The following is a 17,635-nucleotide window of genomic DNA, read 5'->3' on the forward strand; positions in this document are numbered from 1 at the left end:
TTGTTGGAGCTAGGAACAAGCAATTCGCTGCACCTGTAATAACATCTGCAAATCTCTGTATGCGACCAATACACTTTTATTTGATTTAACAAGATTAAATAACCGTTCACTAAAGAAGGTTCTATATATAAACCCAGTGAAGGCAAAAAACCTTGAGGTTTCTATCCCTATCCCAGAAGGTAATGTGGATTTTAGCAAACAACAGCTGAGAAAACACATTCACAGCAAACTCTGAAATGACAGCTAACTAGCTGCCTTTTCATTTGTTTTAGCTGTTTTGCATTTTTAATTTTTTAATTTTTTTTATTTCACCTTTATTTAACCAGGTAGGCTAGTTGAGAACAAGTTCTCATTTGCAACTGCGACCTGGCCAAGATAAAGCATAGCAGTGTGAACAGACAACACAGAGTTACACATGGAGTAAACAATTAACAAGTCAATAACACAGTAGAAAAAAAAGGGGGGAGTCTATATACAATGTGTGCAAAAGGCATGAGGAGGTAGGCGAATAATTACAATTTTGCAGATTAACACTGGAGTGATAAATGATCAGATGGTCATGTACAGGTAGAGATATTGGTGTGCAAAAGAGCAGAAAAGTAAATAAATAAAAACAGTATGGGGATGAGGTAGGTGAAAATGGGTGGGCTATTTACCAATAGACTATGTACAGCTGCAGCGATCGGTTAGCTGCTCAGATAGCTGATGTTTGAAGTTGGTGAGGGAGATAAAAGTCTCCAGCTTCAGCGATTTTTGCAGTTCGTTCCAGTCACAGGCAGCAGAGTACTGGAACGAAAGGCGGCCAAATGAGGTGTTGACTTTAGGGATGATCAGTGAGATACACCTGCTGGAGTGCGTGCTACGGATGGGTGTTGCCATCGTGACCAGTGAACTGAGATAAGGCGGAGCTTTACCGAGCATGGACTTGTAGATGACCTGGAGCCAGTGGGTCTGGTGACGAATATGTAGCGAGGCCAGCCGACTAGAGCATACAAGTCGCAATGGTGGGTGGTATAAGGTGCTTTAGTGACAAAACAGATGGCACTGTGATAGACTGCATCCAGTTTGCTGAGTAGAGTGTTAGAAGCCATTTTGTAGATGACATCGCCGAAGTCGAGGATCGGTAGGATAGTCAGTTTTATTAGGGTAAGCTTGGCGGCGTGAGTGAAGGAGGCTTTGTTGCGGAATAGAAAGCCGACTCTTGATTTGATTTTCGATTGGAGATGTTTGATATGAGTCTGGAAGGAGAGTTTGCAGTCTAGCCAGACACCTAGGTACCATCCAGGGTGTTGATGCTAGTCGGGCATGCGGGTGCAGGCAGCGATCGGTTGAAAAGCATGCATTTGGTTTTACTAGCGTTTAAGAGCAGTTGGAGGCCACGGAAGGAGTGTTGTATGGCATTGAAGCTCGTTTGGAGGTTAGATAGCACAGTGTCCAATGACGGGCCGAAAGTATATAGAATGGTGTCGTCTGCGTAGAGGTGGATCAGGGAATCGCCCGCAGCAAGAGCAACATCATTGATATATACAGAGAAAAGAGTCGGCCCGAGAATTGAACCCTGTGGCACCCCCATAGAGACTGCCAGAGGACTGGACAGCATGCCCTCCGATTTGACACACTGAACTCTGTCTGCAAAGTAATTGGTGAACCAGGCAAGGCAGTCATCCGAAAAACCGAGGCTACTGAGTCTGCCGATAAGAATATGGTGATTGACAGAGTCGAAAGCCTTGGCAAGGTCGATGAAGACGGCTGCACAGTACTGTCTTTTATCGATGGCGGTTATGATATCGTTTAGTACCTTGAGTGTGGCTGAGGTGCACCCGTGACCGGCTCGGAAACCAGATTGCACAGCGGAGAAGGTACGGTGGGATTCGAGATGGTCAGTGACCTGTTTGTTGACTTGGCTTTCGAAGACCTTAGATAGGCAGGGCAGGATGGATATAGGTCTGTAACAGTTTGGGTCCAGGGTGTCTCCCCTTTGAAGAGGGGATGACTGCGGCAGCTTTCCAATCCTTGGGGATCTCAGACGATATGAAAGAGAGGTTGAACAGGCTGGTAATAGGGGTTGCGACAATGACGGCGGATAGTTTCAGAAATAGAGGGTCCAGATTGTCAAGCCCAGCTGATTTATACGGGTCCAGGTTTTGCAGCTCTTTCAGAACATCTGCTATCTGGATTTGGGTAAAGGAGAACCTGGAGAGGCTTGGGCGAGGAATTGACATTTACATAAATATTAATGATGCTGCTGAATGGTCAGAAAAATGGCTAGCTATCTCGTCCGACACCGTTTACTCTCAATGGCAAGGGGTAGATAGTATTAGTATTTTTGCTGATTGTTGCCGAGGTTAGAGTCGCAAAGAGCAAGGTTCATACATTTTTTAAATTTCATTAAAATACGTTTACGAAGCCATAATCATAATCAGGATTTGAGCACATTTTTGTAAACAAGAAAAGGTAGACTACTTTTAGTTAGCTTCTTTACAAGCAAGCTAAATCTTACAAATAAACATTAATATTTGTTAAAGAATATGCCAAATAGAGCTACAGACCACCTGACATTGTCAATTAGTGTCAGATGTCTAGGACAGAGTCAGGCACAGGACACAGAACTGATTAAAAATGTATTTTACTCGAATAAATCACAAACTAATTCCATACAGGAAAAATATTCCAGCTTGACACAAAAGAGCAACCACTTAACAAAGAACAAACACGCACAAAACCATGTGGGAACCAGGGGGTTAAATAGGGAATAAATTATAACATAATGGAAACCAGGTGTGTACAATCAAGACAAAACAAATGGAAAAAGAAACGTAGATCGGTGGTGGCTAGAAAGCCGGTGACGTCGACCACCGAACGCCGCCCGAACAAGGAGAAGCACCAACTTCGGCGGAGGTCGTGACAATTAGCTAACTGTTACTTATATTTCAGTATTTTATTGTGGAGTCAGATGATGGGACTGTTTCATGAAGCCATCAGAAGACTGGACTGAGTGTTGCTGTCCTCTGATAAATGCACGACACGTGATGGGCAGTGAGCTTACTGAGAGGAGGTACAGTGGGGCAAAAAAAGGATTTAGTCAGCCACCAATTGTGCAAGTTCTCCTTCAGACATGAGCTCGTCGTCAGAGCAGATGTTGAGCACGTTAACCAGCATGTGTTGGTGTGCTTTGAAGATGAGTTTTAGAAAAAATATAAAAAGATATGCGAAGAAAAATATATAAAAAAATAAATAGACGGGACACGACAAGACGAGGACAAAAGACGTCTGACTGCTATGCCATCTTGGATATGAAGATACAATACAAAATATCTAAAATAAAAAGAGATGTCATTACTTCAATATAAACTCACATATATTTTTTAAATAGATGATTTTACATTTCCCAAGCATTCACCTGCTAGTTACTAGTACAAACAGATAGTGACAACTGTAAAGAGTACAGAGCAGGGGAAAAAATATGGCACAACAATAAATCAAAATGCTCACACAGATTTGGTAACACATATATGTTTGACACTAAACAATGCTAACGCTAATGATGATACAAATGCTAATAACAACACTATAGCTAATAACTATGCTCTGGGACACTGCAGTGTCCACTCATTCAGAGTGGTCTTACTCCCTCATTTTTCAAAATAAAAGTCTGACACAATTTCTAAAGACTGTTGACATCCAATGGAAGCCATATGAAGTGCAATTTGAGTCCTAAGTCAATGGAATCAGTATAGGCAGTCAATGAAAAACTACAAACATAAAAAAATCCCACTTCCTGGATGGATTTTTTCTCAGGTTTTCGCCTGCTATATCAGTTTTGAAAACTTTAGAGTGTTTTCTATCCACATCTACAAATATGCATATCCTAGCTTCTGGGCCTGAGTAACAGGCAGTTTACTTTGGGCACGCTTTTCATCCGGAGGTGAAAATAGTGCCCCCTACCCTAATGAAATTTTAATAACACACAAACATCCATCACATGCAGAACTATACATGTATGTAATATACATGCATTGCAACAAGAGGATAAGGCAGTGATGTAAGAAAGCCGGGTGTCCTGACTCTACCCTTTCATCAATGACAAACTGATGTTGTCTACTTACAGACGTGTATGTTGGAACCTAGACCCTGCGACAGGATAAAGTGACTATGGGGGCAATTGAAATCAGCAAGGCGGGAAACTTTCTGGGGGTTCTTGTATTAGAATTGTAATGAATTCTGGTTATGTAATTACACTACACCACAATAAACATAAAGTTAAAACTCCAAGATCATTGAATGCTTTTCAAATCTGTAGCCTATATCTGCTGTGCTGTATCATCACAATGGATAGTGCCCTATAGCTAAGCTGTTTTTGCTACAGAATACATAGATAGGGCAATTCACCTATAACAAACATTCTATGTGAATGCAGCCGTACACACAGAAGTCTTACCAAAATAATGCAAATTAAGCAATGCCAGCCTACCATAAACACGTTTCCAATACATATAGTTCCATTTACAGCAACCAATAGGCTACCAAGAAAACTATAATAACCATAATCTACAATTATTGTACAAAACTTTAGGAACATCATCCTAATATTGAGTTGCAACCCCTTTTGCCCTCAGAACAGACTCAATTCGTCAGGGCACGGACTCTACAAGTTGTCAAAAGCATTCCACAGGGATGCTGGCCCATGTTGACTCCAATGCTTCCCACAGTTGTGTCATGTTAGCTGGATGTCCTTTGGGTGGTGGACCATTCTTGATACACACAGAAAACTGTTGAGCGTGAAAATCCCAGCAGCGTTGCAGTTTTTGACACACTGAAACCGGTGTGCCTGGCACCTACTACCATACCCCATTCAAATGCTCTTAAAACGTTTGTCTTGCCCATTCACCCTCTGAATGGCACACATACACAATCCATGTCTCAATTGTCTCAAGGCTTAAAAATCATTCTTTAACCTGTCTCCTCCCCTTCATATATACTTATTGAAGTGACATCAATAAGGGATCATACCCTTCACCTGGATTCACCTGGTCAGTAAATGTCATGGATAGAGCATGTGTTCCTAATGTTTTGTACACCCCAGGGTATTTCTATGATGAAACATACTGATACCTAGCTATACCCAGGGGCATCATTTGGGTTCTTGCATTGGAATTATATTGAATTCTGCTTATGTCACGCTATAGCACAATAAACATAAAAGTGTGAAAAATCCTTTTGACCAAGAAGAGACAGGTTCAACAGCACAAAATCTTGCTGTTCTCTATCAGCACCATGGATAGCGCCCTACACACTTAAGCAAGATTTTGATCAAAACCAAACAGCTACATTATTTCATTCTTACCTTTTCAAAAGAGTTGCAGCTTCCTTGATGCTTTGTCAAACTTCCTGATTAATCGCTAAATCCATTGTCCCAAAAATTATTGTAAGATCCCCCTCAAATGCCAGTTGGATTAGTTGAGCTTTCCTCAGGTGTAGCACCGTTTTTCTGTGCTGACTGAATACATTTGTCAAAGTGGAAAATAAATTCTCGCATGTAGCTGTGGACACCCCAAAATCAGTCCATGTTTCAGTGCAGTAAACACGGTCAGCATAGCGGAGAGAGGCCCAAAGTATTGTTGCAGGATATCAAGTGGGGTCCATTTGTCCTCATTGGAGCCAGAGCGGGCGATTTCAGTCTGCAAAAATTGTCAAGTGACACCAAATGAAGCTGGTGGTTGAAACAATTAACATATGGTACATCTCTGTTTCTGAGTACAGTTTTCACTTAAATATGCTTGAAAATCTATGGCAAGACTTGAAAATGGCTTTCAAGCCCCAACATCTCGACAGAGCTTGAAGAATTTTGAAAAGAATAATGGGCTTATATTGCACAATCCAGGTGTAAAGCTCTTAGAGACTTACCCAAGAAAATTCACAGCTGTTTCTAGATTATTAACTCAGGGAGCTGAATACTTATGCAACATCTATATTTTAGTTATACAATTTCAATGTATCTTTTTTTCAAATCTACATTTTCCTCCAGTTTGATATTTTGTGTAGATTGTGATGGGGTCCCTGATGAATTTGCTAACACAAATAGCCCCAAAAAGCCCCAAATATTTTGAAAACCGCTGAACTTGTACTGTATTGTGGTTGGCAATTTTGACAACAGAAAAATGAGACGGTAATTTCATTAAATCTATAATCTAATAATCTAAAGAGGTAGCCCACCTTTGGCTGGCTGTCATGTTTCAGTAAATTAGTCCATGACAGCCAACAGAGGCTCATCATAACACACCCCTTCTTACATGTGTCTCTTGGGTTCTTCCATTCGGCTTTTTTTTTGTTACATTCATCCACCCTTTGTTGAGAGCTGTATTTTGAACCAATGTAAGAATAAGTGCCTTTTCAATTGCACATTGTTATTTTCCTCCAATTTAGCTCCCGACTGTGCATGCATGTATTGTATTCATCATGATCAATGTTGGCTCAATGTGAAGAGAAAGCCTATTGATCCTGGGACACACAAGGTGATTTTCGCAGCAGGTTAGGAGAGCATTTTCGCTAACCCGAACACCTTTCCCTAACCTCAACCTCAATCTCCTAACCTGCTACACATACATTTTCCTAACCTGTTGCGTAAGTTCTCCTAACCTGCTACGAAAAAGTCACTACAGTATAGAAGTGGTGTGAAAAGAGAATTTCCCTATTGATTATAGGCTTTTCGCATGTGGATTTTTTTCTACAGTGTCAAACACGTACAATATGAGAAGGGATAGGCAGGTCCATCTTAATTCTGGTATTAGGTAATGTCCTTACCAGGGGCATGGCCAGAAATTCTCTAGTGGGTGGGCCAACTGACGAGTATTTTAGTAATTATAATGTATACTTTTTGCATGTATGATTATGTTTTTATTGCCATTCTTGTGTTTGAATGTGATCAGCGAAGATAGTTTGCAATGCATCTCGCCCAGCTAGTTTCTTGTTTACTGAGGCTGACTCCCTTCTGCGGTGAATAAATGTCTTCCTTATGAGAACTTTTCATTTGAACCTGTTTGAAAACACATTTCTGTAGATTAGAGGTGACATATATATGACCAGCTGCAAGGTGGCACCGCTGGCAATTTAGCAATTATACACGAGCTTAATGTTTCACAATTACCCATCTTCTATATCTCTAAACTCTGCATCTCTGTCTTCTGTCACCTTCCTCCTGTCATGCTTTCTGAACACGACTCCCTCTCTCCATCCTCCTCTCTTTCTCAGTCATTTTTCCAACAATTGTTTACAGACAGATTATTTCGCTTATAACTCACTGTATCACAATTCCAGTGGGTCAGAAATGTGCTATATGTAAAGAAATGGGCGGGCTGTAGGTTGTCTCCGCTGCTACTATTGGATAGCATGCAGCTGTTTTCACGTTCCCTGTTAATTGCATGCTCCGATCAGATGGGTGCTGCTAGGCAGCTGTCCCGTGTTAGTGGGCATATGGGCATGAATGAAATGCAAACCTAATACTTAAATATCCAAGGAAATTGACCATGTCATTGATTCCTTAAAATGGAAATTCGCTCCACAGGTAGTATCACATTTTCATTTCATTTCATTACAGCACAACGGTTTGATTTGTTTGATCGTAGCTAGCTACATAGCTAGGTACATAGCCGTCTTTGTATCAAAGATAATTGTGTAGTCTAGAGCGATTTTCTAGGTTAGCTAGCCAGCTATTGTCGTTCTTTTAACGCAACGTAACGTAATCAACACTGCTAGCTAGCCAGCAAGCCCCCGAATAGCAGCACTGTAGAAACTATTACACTCAACGGAACGACTTGATTAGTGTAGTGTCAACAACGCAGCCACTGCCAGCTAGCCTACAAAGTCAACAACGCAGCCACTGCCAGCTAGCCTACTTCAGCAGTACTGTATCATTTTAATAATTTTAGTCAATAAGATTCTTGCTACGTAAGCTTAACTTTCTGAACATTCGAGACGTGTAGTCCACTAGTGATTCCAATCTCCTTGCATTAGCGTAGCCTCTTCTGTAGCCTGTCAACTATGTGTCTGTCTATCCCTGTTCTCTCCTCTCTGCACAGACCATACAAACGCTCCACACCTCGTGGCCGCGGCCACCCTAATCTGGTGGTCCCAGCGCGCACGACCCACGTGGAGTTCCAGGTCTCCGGTAGCCTCTGGAACTGCCGATCTGCGGCCAACAAGGCAGAGTTCATCTCAGCCTATGCCTCCCTCCAGTCCCTCGACTTCTTGGCACTGACGGAAACATGGATCACCACAGATAACACTGCTACTCCTACTGCTCTCTCTTCGTCCGCCCACGTGTTCTCGCACACCCGAGAGCTTCTGGTCAGCGGGGTGGTGGCACCGGGATCCTCATCTCTCCCAAGTGGTCTTTCTCTCTTTCTCCCCTTACCCATCTGTCTATCGCCTCCTTTGAATTCCATGCTGTCACAGTTACCAGCTCTTTCAAGCTTAACATCCTTATCATTTATCGCCCTCCAGGTTCCCTCGGAGAGTTCATCAATGAGCTTGATGCCTTGATAAGCTCCTTTCCTGAGGACGGCTCACCTCTCACAGTTCTGGGCGACTTTAACCTCCCCACGTTTACCTTTGACTCATTCCTCTCTGCCTCCTTCTTTCCACTCCTCTCCTCTTTTGACCTCACCCTCTCACCTTCCCCCTACTCACAAGGCAGGCAATACGCTTGACCTCATCTTTACTAGATGCTGTTCTTCCACTAACCTCATTGCAACTCCCCTCCAAGTCTCCGACCACTACCTTGTATCCTTTTCCCTCTCGCTCTCATCCAACACTTCCCACACTGCCCCTACTCGGATGGTATCGCGCCGTCCCAACCTTCGCTCTCTCTCCCCCGCTACTCTCTCCTCTTCCATCCTATCATCTCTTCCCTCTGCTCAAACATTCTCCAACCTATCTCCTGATTCTGCCTCCTCAACCCTCCTCTCCTCCCTTTCTGCATCCTTTGACTCTCTATGTCCCCTATCCTCCAGGTCGGCTCGGTCCTCCCCTCCCGCTCCGTGGCTCGACGACTCATTGCGAGCTCACAGAACAGGGCTCCGGGCAGCCGAGCGGAAATGGAGGAAAACTCGCCTCCCTGCGGACCTGGCATCCTTTCACTCCCTCCTCTCTACATTTTTCTCCTCTGTCTCTGCTGCTAAAGCCACTTTCTACCACTCTAAATTCCAAGCATCTGCCTCTAACCCTAGGAAGCTCTTTGCCACCTTCTCCTCCCTCCTGAATCCTCCTCCCCCTCCCCCTCCTCCCTCTCTGCAGATGACTTCGTCAACCATTTTGAAAAGAAGGTCGACGACATCCGATCCTCGTTTGCTAAGTCAAACGACACCGCTGGTTCTGCTCACACTGCCCTACCCTGTGCTCTGACCTCTTTCTCCCCTCTCTCTCCAGATGAAATCTCGCGTCTTGTGACGGCCGGCCGCCCAACAACCTGCCCGCTTGACCCTATCCCCTCCTCTCTTCTCCAGACCATTTCCGGAGACCTTCTCCCTTACCTCACCTCGCTCATCAACTCATCCCTGACCGCTGGCTACGTCCCTTCCGTCTTCAAGAGAGCGAGAGTTGCACCCCTTCTGAAAAAACCTACACTCGATCCCTCCGATGTCAACAACTACAGACCAGTATCCCTTCTTTCTTTTCTCTCCAAAACTCTTGAACGTGCCGTCCTTGGCCAGCTCTCCCGCTATCTCTCTCAGAATGACCTTCTTGATCCAAATCAGTCAGGTTTCAAGACTAGTCATTCAACTGAGACTGCTCTTCTCTGTATCACGGAGGCGCTCCGCACTGCTAAAGCTAACTCTCTCTCCTCTGCTCTCATCCTTCTAGACCTATCGGCTGCCTTCGATACTGTGAACCATCAGATCCTCCTCTCCACCCTCTCCGAGTTGGGCATCTCCGGCGCGGCCCACGCTTGGATTGCGTCCTACCTGACAGGTCGCTCCTACCAGGTGGCGTGGCGAGAATCTGTCTCCTCACCACGCGCTCTCACCACTGGTGTCCCCCAGGGCTCTGTTCTAGGCCCTCTCCTATTCTCGCTATACACCAAGTCACTTGGCTCTGTCATAACCTCACATGGTCTCTCCTATCATTGCTATGCAGACGACACACAATTAATCTTCTCCTTTCCCCCTTCTGATGACCAGGTGGCGAATCGCATCTCTGCATGTCTGGCAGACATATCAGTGTGGATGACGGATCACCACCTCAAGCTGAACCTCGGCAAGACGGAGCTGCTCTTCCTCCCGGGGAAGGACTGCCCGTTCCATGATCTCGCCATCACGGTTGACAACTCCATTGTGTCCTCCTCCCAGAGCGCTAAGAACCTTGGCGTGATCCTGGACAACACCCTGTCGTTCTCAACTAACATCAAGGCGGTGGCCCGTTCCTGTAGGTTCATGCTCTACAACATCCGCAGAGTACGACCCTGCCTCACACAGGAAGCGGCGCAGGTCCTAATCCAGGCACTTGTCATCTCCCGTCTGGATTACTGCAACTCGCTGTTGGCTGGGCTCCCTGCCTGTGCCATTAAACCCCTACAACTCATCCAGAACGCCGCAGCCCGTCTGGTGTTCAACCTTCCCAAGTTCTCTCACGTCACCCCGCTCCTCCGCTCTCTCCACTGGCTTCCAGTTGAAGCTCGCATCCGCTACAAGACCATGGTGCTTGCCTACGGAGCTGTGAGGGGAACGGCACCTCAGTACCTCCAGGCTCCGATCAGGCCCTACACCCAAACAAGGGCACTGCGTTCATCCACCTCTGGCCTGCTCGCCTCCCTACCACTGAGGAAGTACAGTTCCCGCTCAGCCCAGTCAAAACTGTTCGCTGCTCTGGCCCCCCAATGGTGGAACAAACTCCCTCACGACGCCAGGACAGCGGAGTCAATCACCACCTTCCGGAGACACCTGAAACCCCACCTCTTTAAGGAATACCTAGGATAGGATAAAGTAATCCTTCTCATCCCCCCCCCCTTAAAAGATTTAGATGCACTATTGTAAAGTGGCTGTTCCACTGGATGTCATAAGGTGAATGCACCAATTTGTAAGTCGCTCTGGATAAGAGCGTCTGCTAAATGACTTAAATGTAAATGTAAATGTACTGACTTTATGACTAATGTTATCCTGCTAGACTTTTCAGTCAAGTTTGGGACTAGAATTTATGTTTATGAGTACTACCGATGTCACATAGGCCGTTTTCAGATAAATGTTTTTGAGTTAAAACAGCTGAAGCAAGCATAAACATTTTCTTCAGGAAATTTACAGATTCTTTTTTTTACCTGCGTGTACATGTTCTTTATCAAACTGCACATTTTCTATTCCATGCTAGACTTAAATTGCACCACAGAACTAATGTATATTACATACAGTTGAAGTCGGAAGTTGACATACACTTAGTTTGAGTCATTAAAACTTGTTTTCAACCACTCCACACATGCAGTATGTTTTATACGTGAACTCATATGCAAAACAAAAGTAGTATGTTTTACATGTTGGTTACACTTTACATATCAGTGTCCTTCTTACTATGTAATTACATGAGTAATAAGGGCACTGTATTGTAAAGTATTACCTTTGGTAGTGTGTAATAGTGTACAGTTTGGGGCCTTTTGAAAAGTGGCTTTTCAAAATATCTTTACAGCAGCAAGGTACATCGACATCATTAATGTGTAAAAACTCAAAAGGTGTGGCTAAGTTCATTAGCAGTCATCTAACAATAACCCATGTTACCAATGGCACTTTTTGAGCTCAAAGAGTAAAAATTCTAAACATGTTCTACTATAATGCTCCGTTCAAAAAATGCAGAACTAAGAACAGATACAGCCCTTGGTTCACTCCAGACCTGACTGCCCTCGACCAGCACAAAAACATCCTGTGGCGGACTGCAATAGCATCGAACAGTCCCCGCGATATGCAACTGTTCAGGGAAGTCAGGAACCAATACACGCAGTCAGTCAGGAAAGCTAAGGCCAGCTTCTTCAGGCAGAAGTTTGCATCCTGTAGCTCCAACTCCAAAAAGTTCTGGGACACTGTGAAGTCCATGGAGAACAAGAGCACCTCCTCCCAGCTGCCCACTGCACTGAGGCTAGGGAACACGGTCACCACCGACAAATCCATGATTATCGAAAACTTCAACAAGCATTTCTCAACGGCTGGCCATGCCTTCCGCCTGGCTACTCCTACCTCGGCCAACAGCTCCGCCCCCCCCGCAGCTCCTCGCCCAAGCCTCTCCAGGTTCTCCTTTACCCAAATCCAGATAGCAGATGTTCTGAAAGAGCTGCAAAACCTGGACCCGTATAAATCAGCTGGGCTTGACAATCTGGACCCTCTATTTCTGAAACTATCCGCCGTCATTGTCGCAACCCTCTCTTTCATATCGTCTGAGATCCCCAAGGATTGGAAAGCTGCCGCAGTCATCCCCCTCTTCAAAGGGGGAGACACCCTGGACCCAAACTGTTACAGACCTATATCCATCCTGCCCTGCCTATCTAAGGTCTTCGAAAGCCAAGTCAACAAACAGGTCACTGACCATCTCGAATCCCACCGTACCTTCTCCGCTGTGCAATCTGGTTTCCGAGCCGGTCACGGGTGCACCTCAGCCACACTCAAGGTACTAAACGACATCATAACCGCCATCGATAAAAGACAGTACTGTGCAGCCGTCTTCATCGACCTTGCCAAGGCTTTCGACTCTGTCAATCACCATATTCTTATCGGCAGACTCAGTAGCCTCGGTTTTTCGGATGACTGCCTTGCCTGGTTCACCAATTACTTTGCAGACAGAGTTCAGTGTGTCAAATCGGAGGGCATGCTGTCCGGTCCTCTGGCAGTCTCTATGGGGGTGCCACAGGGTTCAATTCTCGGGCCGACTCTTTTCTCTGTATATATCAATGATGTTGCTCTTGCTGCGGGCGATTCCCTGATCCACCTCTACGCAGACAACACCATTGTATACACTTTCGGCCCGTCATTGGACACTGTGCTATCTAACCTCCAATCGAGCTTCAATGCCATACAACACTCCTTCCGTGGCCTCCAACTGCTCTTAAACGCTAGTAAAACCAAATGCATGCTTTTCAACCGATCGCTGCCTGCAGCCGCATGCCCGACTAGCATCACCACACTGGATGGTTCCGACCTTGAATATGTGGACACCTATAAGTACCTAGGTGTCTGGCTAGACTGCAAACTCTCCTTCCAGACCCATATCAAACATCTCCAATCGAATAATCAAATCAAGAATCGGCTTTCTATTCCGCAACAAAGCCTCCTTCACTCACGCTGCCAAGCTTACCCTAGTAAAACTGACTATCCTACCGATCCTCGACTTCGGCGAGGTCATCTACAAAATTGCTTCCAACACTCTACTCAGCAAACTGGATGCAGTTTATCACAGTGCCATCCGTTTTGTCACTAAAGCACCTTATACTACCCACCACTGCGACTTGTATGCTCTAGTCGGCTGGCCCTCGCTACATATTCGTCGCCAGACCCACTGGCTCCAGGTCATCTACAAGGCCATGCTAGGCAAAGCTCCGCCTTATCTCAGCTCACTGGTCACGATGGCAACACCCATCCGTAGCACGCGCTCCAGCAGGTGTATCTCATTGATCATCCCTAAAGCCAACACCTCATTCGGCCGCCTTTCGTTCCAGTACTCTGCTGCCTGTGACTGGAACGAATTGCAAAATTCGCTGAAGTTGGAGACTTTTATCTCCCTCCCCAACTTCAAACATCAGCTAGCTGAGCAGCTAACCGATCGCTGCAGCTGTACATAATCTATTGGTAAATAGCACACCCATTTTCACCTACCTCATCCCCACAGTTTTTATTTATTTACTTTTCTGCTCTTTTGCACACCAATATCTCTACCTCTCTCTATCATCTGATCATTTATCACTCCAGTGTTAATCTGCAATATTGTAATTATTTGCCTACCTCCTCATGCCTTTTGCACACATTGTATATAGACTCCCCTTTTTTCTCTGTGTTATTGACTTGTTAATTGTTTACTCCATGTGTAACTCTGTGTTGTCTGTTCACACTGCTATGCTTTATCTTGGCCAGGTCGCAGTTGCAAATGAGAACCTGTTCTCAACTAGCCTACCTGGTTAAATAAAGGTGAAATAAAAAAATAAAATTTTAAACAAATTATATAATACTTTAAAAGACTCATTCACTTATTCTTTCAAGTCATTACGTTGGTGATACTGTTGTGAGCGGGTACATTTAAGAATTATTAAGTGATTAAAACCAAATCGGTAACAGAATTAAAGAAAAATCACTAAAAACAATCCAATTTGGGTAAATATTGGACAGAACACACGTTGGGTTGTTTTGATCCAGAAATCAAGGTCACTTAGTTGAATTGTTGGGTTATTAAGCCATCACCCACCGGGTCAGATCCGAAGACTTGAGGCGTGGCTTTAGTATGGGCATAGCTTTCAGATAGTTATGTTTGGCCATTCTTGAGAGTAAATGTAATTCTGGTTAATCTATTGTTTTATATTGTCATCTGTATGTTAAGGTTAAGAGCTGACACTTTTGCAACGTTTATGAAGTTTACAGAAGAGTATGAGTTGCTCAAGTGCCTATACACATACCAATGTTGGGAGAGTTACCATTTTGTTATAATATTTAAATAATAATGTTATTAGTTTTATATTAATATATGTCATGTGCAAAATTTTTGAAAGAACGGTGAAATTTGCATTGTACAGACTTAACATGATGAACAGCAATTCCATTTACTCTCATGGACCAAAAATAACTATCTGAAAGCAATGTCCCCAACAGGCAAAGTCTCTTGAAAATGACCCGATGACTCAAACATCAGTTTGGTTTTTATATCACTTTCATGCTGGGTCTTTTTTTAATGCAATCCGTAAATTAAGGAGGCTTGGCCTATTGGGGGCGTGACTTTCTTGGCCACCTATGAGAGTGAATGTCATTCCCATTCATCATCTTAAGTCCTCTTAAGTCATCAATCATCATCGTAAGCAAATTTAAATGTTCCCTGAATATTTATACACATTACATATTTTATGTAAATGTAGTAACATTATTATTGATATATTATAGCAAAGTTGTAATTATCCCAACATTGGGATATGCATAGGCACTTGAGGAACTCACACTCTTGTCTAAGCCTCATTAACACTCCAAAAGTATCAGTGCTCAACCTTAAGATGTGATGACAATACGATAGAACAGATTAACCGGAATGACATACTCTCACAGGTAGGCAAAAATAACTAATAATAATAATAATAATAATATCTAAAAGCCACAACCCTACTAAGTCTTCAAAGAAAACAACCCAACTGTAACGGCGTTCGTTTGTCGAAAGAGAGTCGGACCAAAATGCAGCGTGGTGGTTACTCATGATCTTTAATGAAGGATCGCGATACATGAAATAACTTATAAATATACAAAACAACAAACGGACCGTAAAACCTAATACAGCCTGTCTGGTGAACACTAACACAGAGACAGGAACAATCACCCACGAAATACACAGTGAAACCCTGGCTACCTAAATATGGTTCCCAATTAGAGACAACGAGAATCACCTGACTCTGATTGAGAACCGCCTCAGGCAGCCAAACCTATGCTACACCCCTACTCAGCCGCAATCCCAATAACTACAAAAACCCCAATATGAAATACAACAAAATAAACCCATGTCACACCCTGGCCTGACCAAATATATAACGAAAACACAAAATACTATGACCAAGGCGTGACACCAACTAAGTGACCCAACTGGCTGGGTCATTCCTACCTTCTATCTACTGTATATTATATCATGCAATTTCCTTCACTTCACCCCAAGGCTCAGTACAGAACACCATCGAGTTATGAAAGACTTACTTTCCCACCCCTTTCCCTCTCTCTTTCTCCTGTTCTCCTGTCTCCTCTTCCTCTTTTACCCAAAGCCAGGTGGAGGTGTCTCTGGGCGAGCACAACATTGCCAGGACTGAGGGTAATGAGCAGTTCATCTCTTCTTTTCGCATTATCCCCCACCCCAAGATCATACAGATCATACAACATCAACAATGACATCATGCTGATCAAGCTGAGCAAACCCACCACCCTCAACACCTACGTGCAGCCTGTTGCTCTGCCCACCAGCTGTGCCCCTGCTGGCACCATGTGTACTGTCTCTGGATGGGGAAACACCAGGTGTTCCAGTGATTACAGCACCAGCGTCAATTTTTTTATGTAGTTTGGGGCTATTTTATAAAATACACTTGGTCAGGTAACCATTGCCTGTGTTAAGATGTAAATGATCCATAATTGACATGTTCTGCCTTTCATTCCCCCTTCTTTCTTTCTATCCATTCTTTTATTTTTCATCCATCCTTACAGCCACCGATAGCAACAATCTGCAGTGCCTGAACCTCCCCATCCTGTCTTTCAATGACTGTAACAACTCCTACCCTGGCATGATCACCAACGCCATGTTCTGTGCTGGATACGTGGAGGGAGGCAAGGACTCTTGCCAGGTACTGAACAGCACTGACCTGTAGATACTACTACTGCTCTACTACTGCCTCTGACCAGCTTATCAAAACCATTAGGACAAAAATACAGTAAAGTAAATCTCTCATTGTCTCTCTCTCAGGGGGACTCTTGTGGCCCCATGGTGTGCAACAGTGAGCTGCAGGGTGTTGTGTCCTGGGGTTATGGCTGTGCCGAGTCCGGTAACCCTGGTGTCTATGCCAAGGTAAGAATATAGGCTTCTGCTGATAAGTTTGTGGGACAAAGCATCAAGTAGTTTGTGTGACAGCATTCCTTTATATTAGACTACTGGTTCATCCATGTCACAACTACATGTTTCTTACTTCAATAATACCAACTTTATCTCAGGTCTACAGTGACTTGGCCCTGTGTCCACTAATGTCTCCCTTCTCCTTCTCTTCCTCTAGGTGTGCATCTTCAACGTCTGGTTGACCAGAAACATGGCCAACTAATAAATCTGATCCTGTTTTCGGTCCCCCAGCACAGTCCCACAGCTCTACAACATCATCTGCAGTTCAACATTCACCTATTCACTGGAGATGAAAATCGAATGATGAATAAAGCATTTCAAATGATTTCAGTCTACTGAGACTGTTTTGAACTTGTTTTAACAGGTCGGAGGAATTGGGCTGGGGAAATGTAGCCACTCTCAAATGTATAGACAGATCTATGGATGCAAGGAATGACCATCAATGAGACCAAAATAACCATGTTTTGAAGCTAAACTGTGTTTGTTAACAATTACACTGTTTACAAACAATAGAGTAAAAAAGTATATATTTTGTGTTCTGATTGGTGTTGGATCCTGTATTTTACATTATAGCCATTAGATATATATGATTAAATATTATCTGATGTTGGTTGTGTGAGGTGTCTGCATTTGTGCACTGGAGCATCATTATGAGATTAAACAACTGCTTGCTACTTGCCTGTTTGTGTGACATGAACTGAGTAACATGGTGTGACCTGCATGTTGCAAAACGGTAGATAACAGCCCAGCAGATGCTTTGTCCTTGTGTTTGTATGTAACAATATTGAGCACATGGTGTGACTTGCTGTATCTTACAACGTTGTGATAAGGAGGG

General features: G+C 43.9%; 1 pseudogene; it reads left to right on the top strand.

Annotated features, from left to right (window-relative positions):
* The first annotated feature begins 1,305 nt into the window (after nucleotides 1-1,305).
* LOC118367851 (trypsin-2-like) lies at nucleotides 1,306-17,537 on the top strand (annotated as a pseudogene).
* The last annotated feature ends 98 nt before the right edge of the window (nucleotides 17,538-17,635 follow it).

Source organism: Oncorhynchus keta, chromosome 34 (genome assembly GCF_023373465.1).
Source record: "Oncorhynchus keta strain PuntledgeMale-10-30-2019 chromosome 34, Oket_V2, whole genome shotgun sequence".
In the NCBI taxonomy this organism is placed as follows: Eukaryota; Metazoa; Chordata; class Actinopteri; order Salmoniformes; family Salmonidae; genus Oncorhynchus; species Oncorhynchus keta.